Source organism: Macaca mulatta, chromosome 10 (assembly GCF_049350105.2).
Source record: "Macaca mulatta isolate MMU2019108-1 chromosome 10, T2T-MMU8v2.0, whole genome shotgun sequence".
Classification (NCBI taxonomy): domain Eukaryota; kingdom Metazoa; phylum Chordata; class Mammalia; order Primates; family Cercopithecidae; genus Macaca; species Macaca mulatta.
The window spans coordinates 9203539-9214448 of NC_133415.1; the positions used below are offsets into that span (position 1 = coordinate 9203539).

The 10910-nt window shown below is 55.2% G+C and overlaps 1 protein-coding gene across 2 annotated transcripts in view; it reads left to right on the plus strand.

Moving 5' to 3' along the window:
- Positions 1–10910, plus strand: part of TCF20 (transcription factor 20) — a 187201-nt gene that overhangs the window by 54694 nt on the left and 121597 nt on the right. The window contains exon 1 of one of the 2 annotated variants that reach the window (XM_077949463.1): positions 5942–6139. The exons of the other annotated variant lie outside the window; for it this stretch is intronic. The gene's annotated coding sequence lies outside the window, so the exon portion shown is untranslated. Of the gene's footprint in view, positions 1–5941; positions 6140–10910 lie in introns of those variants that run through there. 2 annotated transcript variants of the gene reach the window in all.

The following is a 10910-nucleotide window of genomic DNA, read 5'->3' on the forward strand; positions in this document are numbered from 1 at the left end:
CTGCACACGCCGAGGAGAATATTACGGCGATTAGCGGTGGGAGTTCGGCCTGCACGCAATATCTGGATGGAGAATTCGGTGTGATTAATCTGGCGCTAAGTAGCAGCCTCCGGGGTCCGCAGGGCTCTGGCATGTTTGGAATGGGAAAAAAGCTCGGGAGCAGAGCAATTCTTTGGGGGTCTCTTTGGGGGTCTGCCAGGGTGGCAGCTGTGCCCGGGGCAGGCTGCAGGCTCCTGGTGGCCCCAGGTGGGCAGATCATCCCTTATTTGCAGCCATCGGCAGACTGCCAGCAGATAAAAGTGTGTGTGGTTCAGAAGCTCAGCCCATCTGACACCTATCTCAGACCTTTCTCTCCCTTTAGCGGCCTACGTTCAGGGTCACAGACCCACATTGGGGTTGTAGCTTCACCGCACGCTTCAAACCACCTTTCGGGGCCTCAGTTTCTTCATCTGTAGACAGGATGCATCATTCCTACCCTGCCATCTCAGGGAAAGTCACTATTGTTTTTCCCACTTCATGGAGGAGGAAACAGGCTGTGAGCATTTTGCACAGCCAAGAGTGGCTCTGTGCTATGCAGATGTTAAAGATTATTGTTAATAATTCTACAAAGAACCCGAGTTCAGCAGCCACCAGTTCCTCTTGCTTTGTCTCTACTCTTTGAACAATGGCAGATCTGGTGTTTGGAACCTCCCAGAGCGTGTCGTTGGGATGTGGTGGCAGGGAGAGAGTGCTGGTGGCCCCATCTGTAAAATGGGTGTAAAAATACCGCACTTCCCTGAAGTGGAGATCAAAGTGAGAAAAGCAGGTGACTGTTTTAAGATCTGCTCTTCTGGGGCTGTTTTGTAGTCTAACTTAGGGCAGCAGTGGAGACCAGGTGAAACTGGTGGTGATGTGAGTCGGGGAACATCTGTTGGTTTGGCCTTCCTCCCAGTCATCGGCCCCAGCCTGACTGCTTCACTGGATGGAAGCACTGAATGCCAGGGCTGGAAAGGAGCCTCCTGATCTTCCCCAGTGTCTTCACTTAAAGGCAAGGAAACTGAGGTGCAGAGAAGGAATGAGGCCTGCCCAGGGTTGCACCAGAGTGGCGGTGTGGAGGGAGGATTGTGGTCTTTGGAGCCAGCCAGACCTGCACTGACCTTGGGCAAGTCTTTCTTTCTCTGGGCCTCGGTTTCCTTATCTGTAGAATGGGAACGTTGTGCCAGCCTTTTGGGGTGGAACAGTGTAATGGGCAAGGAACAGAGCAGACACTCTGCTCTCTCTCTCTCTCTTTTTTTTTTTTTTTTTGGATATGGGGGTCTCAAAAATACAGCTTGTTGCCCAGACTGGAGTACAGTGGCATAATCTCGGCTCACTGCAACCTCTGCCTCCCTCCCAGGTTCAAGTGATTCTCCCACCTCAATCTCACGAGTAGCTGGGAAGCACGCCACCATGCCCAGCTATTTTCTTGTTTTGTTTTGTTTTCTGAGATGGAGTCTTGCTCTGTCACCAGGCTAGAGTACAGTGGTGCGATCTCGGCTTACTGCAACCTCCGCCTCCTTGGTTCATGCAATTCTCTTGCCTCAGCCTCCCGAGTAGCTGGGTCTACAGGCACGCGCCACCATGCCCAGCTAATTTTTTGTATTTTGGTAGAGACAGGATTTCACCATGTTGGCCAGGATGGTCTCGATTTCCTGACCTCATGATCTGCCTGCCTTGGCCTCCCAACGTGCTGGGATTACAGGCGTGAGCCACCGTGCCTGGCCATGCCTGGCTAATTTTTGTATTTTTAGTAGAGACGGGGTTTTACTGTGTTGGCCAGGCTGGTCTTGAACTCCTGGCCTCAAGTAATCCACCCACGTTGGCCTCCCAGAGTACTGGGATTACAAGAGTGAGCCACCACGCCAGGCCAGCACTCTGCTCTCTTAGCAGGAAAAGATCCCGTTCTACTGGGAGTGCAAGAGGGCCTTCTGAAGGGTGTCCAGCACATACAACTGGCCTGCCTCCTCTTTGCCCAGGGTGCTGGACTTGCCGAAAGCTCTTATGGTGAAGGAATTCAACCATTGCACTTTTTCACTCAATTGCTTCACGCCCTGTGGGTTGAACATTTCCAAATCTGATTTGCAGGACATTTCTTTTCTTTTCTTTTTGGCTAGTGAGGCTTTAGACTTCCATGCAACTCACCATGCCCAGAAATGGATACTGGATCAATTGTCTTTACTCTCCCTTTCCCATGCAAGCAATGTAATGGCCTTTGAAAGGGGGTTGGTTTGTGGTTTTCCAGCAGTAGAATGGTCTGTGGTCTTGAGCAGCTAAATTTGAAACCGGGCTTTTCAGGAGGATCAACTGAGCTCTGAAACAGCTGGGCACAGTGCAAGCTGACAGGGGTCAGGGAGAGGCAGGTGGGGCTCCTTCGGGTATGTTTTCACTGCTGACTTCTCAGTGCCGGGAACAGTAAGAGCTCACACAGCCCTGCTTGAGTGAATGCATGCATACATGATGGGATGGATCTGTGCTATGATGAGATGCAGTAGAGTATGTTGGTTAAAAGCCTAGGCTCTAGAGCTAGACAGCCTGGAGTGGAACTCTAGCTCTGCTCTCTGTTAGTGGTGTGACTTTGGGTAGCTCAGTTCAGTTCTCTGGGCCTCAGTTTGCTCATCTGTGAAATGGTTGAACTAGATGATTCCAGCATTCCTTCCAGCTCAGATGTTCTGGTTTCTTTGTTGACCTTCATCCCCAACAATAATGTGCCCAGAACAAAGGCATGTTGCTCCCTGAGCCCTCTAGCTCAGCCACCATGCTCCCAAAAACCTGTGCTCCCAAATAGAGGCAACGTGTCCTCTCTACCCAAATGTGCCTGGGAGTTGCCGCTTTGGAAATGTGCCTTTTTGTTTCGGGGGTTGGGTGCCCATACCCTCCTATTTTTTTTGCCCCCTCCTCCCTTCCCCCCAGCCATCCTGATCCAGCTTACATACCTCCTCCTCCAGGAAGCCTTTCCTGATGCCGACTCCCAGCTGTACTCCTTTCAAGGCCCCTCTCTGCATCTTTTGCTCCTGGCCTGGGATCCCACCTCACTCATGTTAGGGTGTTTGTGAGAAGTTATTGAATAATTGTGCACACATGTCCTCCATGGTTCAAGGGACTGACAGGAACCCACGTCTAATCCTTATCTGTGAAGTGCCTGGCCTGGCGTGAGGAGGCACATTTGCACTCCTTGTCTGAAATTACCCACTCAAAATCTCAGTGACATAAAGAGTGTTACCCTGCTTCAAAGGAGGAAACTGAGGCTTGGCAAGCTTATTTGGAGCCTAGTCTCTGATCCCCTGAAGCTCATTTTCTTCCCACTGCCACAGAACATCTCTCTCAGACTGTGCTCTGTCCTCTGGACACCTTGCAGACCCTGATCAGATAAAGTAATCATGCTGGCCGCTAACTGGGATCGGCTCCTGCTTGGAGAGGCCACGCCGCTGTAAGCATTTTGCATCTCTTATCTCATGTAATCTTACAGCAACCTTATAAGGTAGGTCCTATTCTTATCCCCGTTTTACAGGTGGAGCATGTGTGGCTCTGAGAAGGAACTTGCTCAAGGTCACACAGGAAGGAAGTGGTGGAGCCAGGATTTAAAACCAGACAGCCTGATGTCGGTGCCTGCCAAATTGAATTGCAGTTCTTCAATTCACTGTTTCAGTCAACCTTGCCTAGGTTCCTCAGGGCATATTTCTTGAGTATGCACTGTGTGGGTCAGAGGACAAGGGGCAGAGGATAACAGACCCATGTCCTTGGCCAATCTCAGAGCCCCACTGGGAGGGGGCAGGTACAGTTCTGCTAGGGTCTTTCGAGGGTCTGCCCTGTGCTGAGACCCTCTGAAGGGACACTGCTGTTATGCTGTCAGCTTCACATAGGGTGGGGCAGGCTCAGAGGGGTCAGTGGCTTGTCTACAGTCACCCAGTGAGCAAGTTGGGGAGCCAGGATTTGAACTTGAGCAGTTAGCCTCAGAGTCCCTACCCCTTTCCACCATTTCTTCCTGCCTTCCAGGACACAGCATATGAGCTGCTATGAGAGAAAAGCAAAGAAAGTGGCATTTGACTTGGACTTGGGGGTAAGGCTTCTCTGACGAAGTGAGGTCTAAGTCGAGACCCTCATGTAATGCAGGAAGTGGTGGGAGTAGGGGGAGGAGAGGGAACAGCTTGTGCAAAGGCCCGGAGGCAAGAGAGAGCATGGTTTGTTTAAAGAACTGGATGCAGTGGCTCATGCCTTTAATCCTAGCATTTTGGAAGGCTGAGGTGGGAGGATCACTTGAGCCCATGAGTTCGAGACCAGCCTGGGCAACATAGTGAGACCCTGTCCCTGCAAAAAAATTTAAAAAAAAAAAAAAAAGAACAGAATGAAGGTGTTTGTTCTAGGTTTCTTCATTGGCATTTCCAGTTGTAATCTTTGAGTAGTCAGTTTATCTAGAAGGGTTTACTGAGTGCCTCGTGTGGATTCTGTACCATGTTAGTTGTTAAGTGCAGACCCAGCCCTTGGTCGGGGTAGGGACTAGGGCATTGCCCAGTGGGCGTCCCAAGGACCGAGGTGGGAACACTAGCTCCAGGATTTGGGAAAGGCCAGGAGGAATGGAAGTACTTTATCGTCAGTGGGAGCTGCCTTGTGTCCTTACCTGTAACCCTGACATCCTAGATATGGAAAGGATGAAATGAGATAACCAGGACCTGGCGCTTAGTAGGCCCTCACCAGATGCCAGGCACAGAAGCTTAGTGGCAGGCATGTGCCAAGTTTGGGGCAGCCAGTGGTCAGCAGCCCAGCTGCCCCATGGCACCAGGGAAGAGGGGAAGAGTGCTGCCGTGGAGTAGGCAGAGCAGGGCCTGGAGAGGCCCTGGGCCAGGAGCCTCGGGCTGAAGCGAGCATGGCAGAGTGAAGTGCATGGCCTCTCACTGGAGGGCAGAAGCTGGAACACTGGACGGGAAAGGCCCACCAGGCCAAGGATGACTTGAATAGCGATGGGGTGGGCGGCTCAGGCCAAGGATCTGGCCATGGCCCCGAGTCTAGGCACTGGCCATTTGGGTCTCTGTTCTGTCCCAATGCTTCCTGGGCCTTGGTTTCCCCATCTTGACACGGGGCATTGGTGCTTACCTCTCAGGCATTGCTGTGGGGTAGGAAGGGGGGTGTGAAGTGCCTGTGCTGGGCTTGCAGGTAGTAGGTGCTCAGCCCCTCAGAACGAATGCTGCCGCCATACACAGAGAACCAGAGCCAGGACCCCAGGCCAGGCCTCCTCTTGCTGTGGCCTCTCTGAGATGGGACTTGGGACAAAGGGTGGTTGGGACTGCCATGCCCTGCCCTTTCCAAGCTCACCTTTGTAGGGGGCAGCCTGGGCTCACTTCAGTGGTCTATGAAGGCTTTAAAAAGCCCTGGAGATGCCCAACCAGCCCTTCAGGCTCTGGGCCGTTTTGCTGGCCTCACATCCCAACTCACCTTCCTGCTTTGCAGCTCAGATATGCCCTTCCCTTTCTGAGCCTTGCCAGGTAAAATGCAGCCCTCTCTGGTCCTCATGACCACCACCTAAGGTGCTGGGTGCAAGTCCCCAGCACACAGTAGGTGCTCTATGAATGGTCGCACTTGCCTCTACCCCACAGTCTCCAAGCACAGCAGTGAGCTGCGGTTCTCACCTGTGGTGGGCGTTGGCCCCTTTTAAGCCATTCACTCTGGGGCCAATTATAAATAGACATATAATCGCCCCTATCTATAGAGATAAGACATACTCTTCAGATGAGCCCGCCCCTCCCCTGCCCCCCTCCACGCTGGCACGCGCTCTCCGCAGTTGAAGGCGACGGAGGGATCGGGTGCTCCCCTCCCTCCTCCATCCATCCATCCCTCCTCCCTGCTGCTCCTCCATCTCCACCCTGCAGAGGTGAGATCGGCAGGGGCCGTGATGTCAGAGGCTCAGCTGATGTCACCGCCCCGGCCCTGTGACTTCACTTGCCGGCTTGGGCAGGAGGAGCCGCGAGGAGGCTGAGAGCCGAGAAACTGCCCCCCTTTCCTTTTTCTTCTCCTTTTTTTTCCTTTCCCCTCCTCCCCCGCCTCGGCTCAGGAGTTGTTTTCCTCCCTGGTGGTCGCCGGGCTGGCAGGGGGTCTGGGGCAAGGGCCAGGGAAGGATGCGGCTGCAAAGGTAACGGTGTGCGCGATGCCTCTTCCGCGGTCGTGAAAGTTTGCTCTGGCGTGCGAGGCGTGCCCGCCGGGTGCTCCGCCGCACCGCGCTGCCCTGGCCCGAGGCTCCCCGGGGGCGGGCAGGAGCCGCGCCGGGCCAGGGCAGGGCTGGGCAGGGGCCTCCCGGGCGGCCTTTACTGCCTTGTCCCCATCAAAGGCCGCAGCTGCTCGAGTGGCGGCTGTAGCTTTGAAACTGCCATAAAGAGCGATGGAGGGCGGGGAGGCGGGGGATGTTCAGAGCAGTGCCCAGGAGGGTGGCCGGGAGAGGAGGGGCCCGAGGGGGCTGCTCGGGGAGCGCGGCAGCAGCAGGGGCGTGAAGGGCAGGGCCCCGGGTCACAGTCCCAGGGGCCGAATGCCCGCCCCCGTCCCTTCTGGTCCAGATGCAGCCGCCCTGCGTGGCCAGCCCGGGTGTGAGGGTGCAGAGCGGCGGGGGGCGGGGGCTGGCTGCTCCCTCTGCCCCCCTCCACTATTTCCAGGCATGTTCTTCCACCTCCAGCAGGCCATTTGTCAGCGGTGATGCGGGACAAAGGAGGGGCAGTGGGTGGTCTGCTGCGAGTTGGGCGATGGGCACGGAGCGAGGGCCGAGAGAAACGCCAACAATGAAGAGGCAGATCGAGGGCTTTGCTCATTCAGGCTGTCGAGGGAGCCGTCATTTTGTGTTAGCGTGTGTGTGTCTGAGGTGGGAGGAGGAAGAGAGCGGAGAATGACAGGAGAAGGATTATGACATTGTGTTGTCTCTGTTTGTGGTAAATGCAAATTTGGCACCAGTGGTTTCCCGGGAAAAGCAGCAGCAAGTAACCCAGGCCGAGGCCCTGGCCCAGACTCACGGAGGGAGCCCGTGTGGGGCGGCATGGGGCTTTATTTGGCCCTCCCTTTTTTTCTATTTGGCGTGTGCGTCTTCCATTTATTTTACAGTGAAGAGCTGGAGACAGACAGGCCGGCAAGGCAGGAGAAGCCGGCCCCCTCCTCCCAGGCATGGCAGCCCCTCCTCAGCTCACCCCGGAGGAGAACTGGGCAGCTCTCCCAACCCCTAGGCACTGTCCCAGCTCCCTGACCTCCCTCCCAGGTCTCTGCCCCAGCCAGAGTCACGGTTCCGTCGTTCTCTTAACCTGGGCAGCCTGAGTCTCTGAAGGCTACTTCTGCCCGCAGCTGCTTCCCAAGCGTAACCAGAAACGGAGAACCTGGGACAGAGGCTGGGATGGGGCTTTGCAGAATGAAGGCCAGGGCCGGGCACTCCCCCGGCTACAGTGCTGGCCTGGAGGTTGGCAAACAGCTCTGCAGCCAGGGGCTGTTGGCACAGCCTCCTGGACTTTGACTCCTCTGACAGGCCCATGAGGGCAAGGGAGCTTGAGCCTGCCCTGGGCCAGGAAGCGGCCATGGTACAAGTCTCTGCGCTGCCACAGGGCTCAGACAGGTGCAGTGACATGGACGCAGGTGGTCAGTGTGTTTACAGCAGGCCTCCAGAGAATGCGTGGTGGAGTGAGTTTTACCAGGGCCAGGCCGTAGCTCAGGCCCCAGCAGAGACTGTGTGTTCTAAGCTGAGAAGCCAGGGCAGGAACCATCTACAGGTGGAGGGTCAGGGGAAGGCTGTGGCTCTCCTTCCAGTCTCCCTTTCCCTGGAGCTGGTCCCTCACCTGACCTCACCATCTTCTCTTTTCTGGTCAAGTCTTCTGGTCTCAATTCACTTCCTCCAGGAAGCTTTCCCTGTCCTCCTCTCAGGTGGACTCCGGTCCTGTGCCTGGCCCACTTTCTGTGCCCTCTCACAGTCCTGACCACACAGAGGTGGGTCTGTCTCCCTGTTAGGCCTTTGGGTGCAGAGCCTGGGTGACCATCCTTGGGTACAGGGACATTTAAGGCCTCCCCTCTGCACTCCTGGCACCTGCCCAGAGCTGGGCATAGAGGAGCCCTGTGCCTAGAGCTCAGAGGAGCAGACCCAGACTCAGATTCCCCCAGGAAGTGGGACCACCAGGATGGAACAGCTGCCCTCTCCCCATGTCCTAGATGGTGTGATGGGCTCACTTCCTTTGGGCAAACTCACCCCAAGGGGGTTTTTTCCCCACAGAAATCTTTTCCCTGAGTTCCCCTGTGAATTCTGACAGGGAAATCAAGAGAGGCTTCACAGAGGAGGTGGCATTTGAAGGCCTTGAATAGTGAGTAGGAGTTTGCCATGCTAAGGCAGGAGAGGGTGTACCATCAGAGGGAAGTCCAAGAACAGCGCATCCAGGGTGTAAGAGGTGGGTTGCACTGTGTGGCTGAAGCCGTTGGAAGGGACCAGTGGGGAGAGGCGGTGACAGTGGAAGTGGGACCCTTGTTTTGCTGGCTGGGGGAGCCACTTCTGGAGGAAGGGAGAACTTGACCTGATGACACTGCCACATGGACACCGCTGTTACTGCAAACTCGCCTTCTGGATGTGCCTGTGTCTTAGCACTTTGGACCTGTTTTCAGGTTCTTGCAAAGCTGGCTTGTTCTAGCTGCTCCCAAGTCAGCCTCTCTCAGGCTGCCTTGTGCTGGGATTCCCAGATGGCCTCAGACTTGAATTTAAGGACCAACTTGGGTCTTCTTTTAATTCGGAGTCTCAGGTCCAGCCCAGGCCACATTCTGAGCTGGAACCAACTTGGAGGGGAAGCAGTTTGGATGCCGATCAAGGGGTGAAGGGTTCAGGAGCAGCTCCTCCTGCCTGGGACCCTGAGATGACTGGAGGCTCCTGTGGGAGACTGGGGTGGCTAGTCCCCCAGACCTATCCCCAACTGAGATGGCAGCACAGAGGGGTGGCCAACGTCCTGGGGCCAGACTGCCTGGGTTCAATCCTGGCTCTGCCATTTCCTAGCTGTGTGGCTTCAAGGAAGTTACCTGCCCTCTCTGAGTCTTTGTGTTCTTGGGCAATAATAATACCTACATCACAGGGCTGAGGTGAGGATTATATGAGATCATTCTCACAAAGCAGCCAGCCAGAGCCTGGCTCCCAGGGGGCATTGAATAATTGTTAGCTTAAAAAAAGACAGCTCCAGAGAGTGAAGGCTCTAGCACCTAGTATCTGGGGGCTAATCACTCAATCCATCTGAGCCTCAGTTTCCCTAGTTGTAAAATGGAGGTGGTCATCATGTCTGGTAATAATAGCTAAGACCTAGGAGCACTGACTGTGAGATCTGCAGGCTGTGTTCTAGTTGCCTAACTATGTATTAGCTTAATAGTCTCTCCCCACTCTGAGCCACATGTAGGGGCACAGCAGGGCCCAGGGCAGCCTAGAAACTAAAAGTGTGCAGGGAAGAGCCCCAGAGATTTGGTATTTTCTGGGTGAAGCTAAACCAGCCCCCTTGCTTAGCAAAGGCAAGAACAGAGGGAAGTGGATGGCTGGAGTGTGAGGCATGGAGACCACAAAGGCCCACCCACCACTGTAAATGAGCTGCCTGGGGCTGGACGCCCCTCATACATGGCAGAGTCACCTACACACCATGGGGCCTTGAGCGAGTCATGACCACCATCCTGGACTTTGATTTCCCTACCTGTGTGAGGCGGACTTGGGTCTGTTCACCTCTCAGGTCTGCCACTGCTCTAAGGGGCTGTGATTCTCTTGTTGCTTTGATTTTCTTGGAAGGTTTCCATGTAGGTAGTGACTTGGGCGGTATCATCTGCCCATTGATTTTTCCAGAAAGGATGCTTTCTTCCCTCGCACTCTGCACTCAGCCCACAGCTAAGTGACCTCTTGCCTAGCTTTCCCGTTTCTCCTCCTGTCCCCGCTAGTAACTCACCTGGTCTGGGCTGGGGAACCGAGAGGGCCCAGCCCAGTAGCAGCTCCCCAGAGGGCGCGTGAGCCCATAGACACCACCCCCCATCCCCTGTGAGGAGCACCTGGGGAGGTGTCTACGGGGCTGGGGAGCCACATCCAGCCCACACCTGGCTTTGTGAGCCTGATTGCCATGGAGTCCCCCAGTGGCTCATTCACTCTCCCACCTCCCCTCAGCAGAAGCTTTGGGATTCAACAGGTGCGGCTTACTCCTTGCTCCGCTGTGGCTGCTGGGTGACTGCAGGCACCACACCTCCCTGAGCCTGTCTGCTCACGGGGTGAATGATCCCACATCATGGGGCGCCTGAGGCTGGAATGACGGCAACTTCACTTAGAGGCATGGTCACTGATTGAGCCCTGTGTGCCTGCAGCCCTCGGGGGGGGGGTGATGTTAATGTCCCCATTCTATAGGTGAAAAGGCTGAGGCTACAGGACCTTAGGGAGCTTGCTGTAGGTCACATCGCCCTCTGTCCTTCCTTTCTTATATTTATTGAGACGTAGTCGCTCTGTTGCCCAGGCTAGAGTGCAGCAGCACAATCCCTGCTCACTGCAACCTTCACCTCCCAGGTTCAACTGATTCTCCAGCCTCAGCCTCCCAAGTAGCTGGGATTACAGGCGCGTGCCACAGGCCCGGCTAATTTTTTGTATTTATAGTAGAGATGGGGGTTCACCATGTTGGCCAGGCTGGTCTCGAACTCCTGACCTCAGGTGATCCACCCGCCTCAGCCTCCCAAAGTGCTGGGATTACAGGTGTGAGCCACCGCACCCGGTCCTTCCTTTCTTTTTAACACCCACCTACTACCAAGAAGGCACGGAGGCAGATGATGCTGGGAGCCCGTCTAAGGCAGGACGGGTAAAGGAAGCCTAGAGAGCCCTAGGGGAGGAGGCTGGGGAGGCACAAAACTTGTAAAGGGGTGGTTACCATGCATGTCTGTCATTATTTGCCCAC